The 3,414-nt window shown below is 35.0% G+C and overlaps 1 pseudogene; it reads right to left on the reverse strand.

The window, feature by feature from the left end:
* Positions 1-1,661: 1,661 nt before the first annotated feature.
* On the reverse strand, positions 1,662-1,780 carry LOC134936851 (5S ribosomal RNA; annotated as a pseudogene).
* Between the last annotated feature and the right edge of the window lie 1,634 nt (positions 1,781-3,414).

The raw sequence follows: 3,414 nt of genomic DNA on the forward strand, positions 1-3,414 counted from the left end.
GATTTCATTTCCCACAGATGTAACTGATAAAAGTATGCCAAAATTTGGACATTTGAAAAAAAGATTCCACTGTATACCTATTTCCCAGGGTATTCATGCACAGGTGAGTTAATCTATTTTGCTGGGTCAGTAAATGTCTCACTTACTGTCAGACAGAAATCCTCAAAACATGACCTATTGGAAAACCTTAAGGGTTGAGGATGAAATCTACTATACTAGAGAACTGACCAGTACTGGAAGACTGCTGAGATAAACTGCAGGCCTGGGAGAGAAAAGTACTAGGCAGAAGCATGTGTCCCCAATATTTGAATCCCTTAGATATAATCTTCGGAATTAGGTTGAAAAACAAAATAATGGAGCTCTTCAATATTAAATTTTTTAATATTGTTTTAATTTAAAACCAATGATAAGCATTATTATTTATATAGCACCATCACTTTACATAGTACTGTACAAATAGTGTGGTATAGTATATCGACATTCATAATATCAACATTCATAACATTGACATGAGACTGTCGATATGGTTGTAATGTGGAAATCATACCTCCCAACATGACCCTCTCCAGGAGGGATAAAATGCTCTGCTCCTGGACTTCCCTCTTAATTTAGGATTGCTGTCACCTGTTTTTAACAGGTTAATGGATAAGAAAGGTGTTCCAGCACAGGTGATGGTAATCAGAAATTAAGAAGGATGCCCAGGAGCAGAGCATTGTGTCCCTCCTGGAGAGGGTCATGTTGGGAGGTATGGGAAATGCAGCATGCCGGTATTGATAGCATTAAACCATATCATATTGACACTGATGAATTATCGATATAGGGTAGGGGGTTTTAGGATCTGCACTGGATAGGATATAAAGTACTAAAGCATGGATAAAGTAGTATCGTGAGCCAACATAGAGTTATCGAGTTGACCCTTTGGGTCAAAATCAAATTATTACTTGGTTGGCGGTGCCCCCAGAAATTAGTTCAGAAAAAACTATTCTTGCGGGGGCTTTGCTTAGAGGCAGAAGACTGTTTGGTCTTTCTGGGGCACACTTTGATCGTAATATGATGAAAAAAGTTTATTGCTGACAGAAAATAAAATAAAACATTTAATGTTGTCTTATTTAAAATTTCAGAACGATCAAAAAGCATAATAAAATATTATTAAATAAGTGACTTCCAGTGTTTCTTCCTATGGTTATTAGTATATACAGTCAATATTGTGTATGTTGCACCATAATGTGTATCTGTATCATAACATGAAGAAGACACCTTTGGAGTAAATAATGATCAAGGTAATGTTAATCAGAGCAAAAATCTCTTTAGTTTTGTTCTTATATTCTTAAAGTATGAAATTCATTGAACTATCACATGCAAAGAACAAAGCATGGGGCTGTTCTCACAAATCAGATGTTCTTATGATATTGGTACCTATTCCTATTTGATTTCTGTGTTGATATGTACTTGAGGTGAGGTTTGTATAAATTGATTTTTAAGAACAAGATAGAATTTAGAAATCAGAAAGACAGAAAGAATACCTGACACTTCTGCTTTCGCTCATCTGTTGCCATCAAATGAGCAATGAGAGAGTGTCATATGCCTAATTTGTTTGGTATTGAAAAAAGTAAACTACACTTCTGCTTTCCCAGGTATATTGATAGTTCAGCCTATATGTGGTTTTACAGGACCCGATATTTCCAGAAGGTCCCCCTTTCTGGTACTGATCAGGCCCAACACTGCTTGGCTTCCAAGATCAGATGGGATCGGGCATATCCAGCGTGGTGTGACTGTATATAATGGATAAGCGTCACTAATAATCGCCTATATTTTGACCTGTATTGGATGAGAGAGTGGGGTAAATTTACTAAGGTGGGAGATTTTTAGAACTGGTGATGTTGCCCATGGCAACCAATCAGATTCTACTTACCATTTATCTAGCCGCTTCTAGCAGATAATAGATATAATCTGATTGGTTGCTATGGGCAACATCACCAGTTCTAAAAATCTCCCACCTTAGTAAATTTACCCCAGTGTGTAAAGAAAAAGTGTATGTATGTATGTATATATATATATATATATATATATATATATATATGGGACAAGATACAGTCCCAAGAGAATATAGAAAATTGAAGCACTGGAAAAATATAGAGGACAAGAAATTACTCACATTTTAGTAGCTGGACAACAACTGATAGAGTTATATGGATTCCATAAACTTATTTCATGCAAATTATTATAAATCAATATATTTATTGGTGTAGCTTCTTAAGTGCAAATAATGCAGAGAAGGGCAACTTTGCAGACTGTGTCAGGGCCAGAAAAGTTTGCTTCTTACTATATTCCTGTAAAACTAAAAAAAATAGGGTCTCTGGTGTGAAAATTCTGTTCTTGCAAACCTTAAATGATCTTTTGTGTGAAACATACAGCATGTCTGACTGAAAAAGCTCTTCTAAACAATTATACTTTTTTTTTTTTTTACTTTTAAGACTACTTTTGGCATTGTAAATTGTAATGCATACCGAATATTGAATCCAAGTGGAAAGAACATAGAGTACTATGTACTCAATGGAGTGTTTTGTTCCTTTGTTTTTTATACGATACATGGTGACCCAGTTCTGTCCCTCTTCGATAGTATCATGCACGTCCTTCAGGCTGTGCAGACACCTATATTCTGAGAGAACAACAGGCAAAAATGAGCTACAGTAGGATGTGTGTCAGATTTGAAAGAATAACTGTAAAAATATCACTGTACAAAAGCTGTATATAATTGTGTATTTTTAATGGGTTAAGTGTTTGGATTCTAAAGAATCAGTAATTGAACTTGCAATCATTAAAAAAAAGATATGTGGTGCATCTATTATATCTCACAAGATAATATACAGTAGTTTGTTTAAATAATCATACAGACGTGTTGTAATTATCTAAAAAGAGTGTATTACATTGCACATTGCGTAACTGATTATAATTACAAAATACAATAACTGTTAATTTATTATATCACTAGTGTACAATTGCTGCCTCTTATTATTTAAATGATTAATGAGAGGGATAATTATGAGTATTAATAGTAATCAAATCTGTTCTGCACCTTATAGCAGTGGGATCTTGCATAAAAATATTCACTACCCTATATAGTATCAAGCACTTTTGTGCATGTTGGGAATTTGTCCGTCACTGAAACACTGCGGCAATGGCAATTTGCATGCTTCACCAGCAATTGAATTTCCCCATAAAGCTCTCATTGATCACTCCATCCGAGTTCAGTATGATTTACCGATGGACACAATACGATGGTTATAATCCCGACAGCAATTGGTCGACAGTCAAAATATCAACACAGTCAAAATTCTGACATTCATTATGCTGACATGTTCAAAATGCTGACATGGTCAGAATACCGACAATTGAAATGCCAACATGTCAAGA

Source organism: Pseudophryne corroboree, chromosome 6 (assembly GCF_028390025.1).
Source record: "Pseudophryne corroboree isolate aPseCor3 chromosome 6, aPseCor3.hap2, whole genome shotgun sequence".
NCBI classification, from domain to species: domain Eukaryota; kingdom Metazoa; phylum Chordata; class Amphibia; order Anura; family Myobatrachidae; genus Pseudophryne; species Pseudophryne corroboree.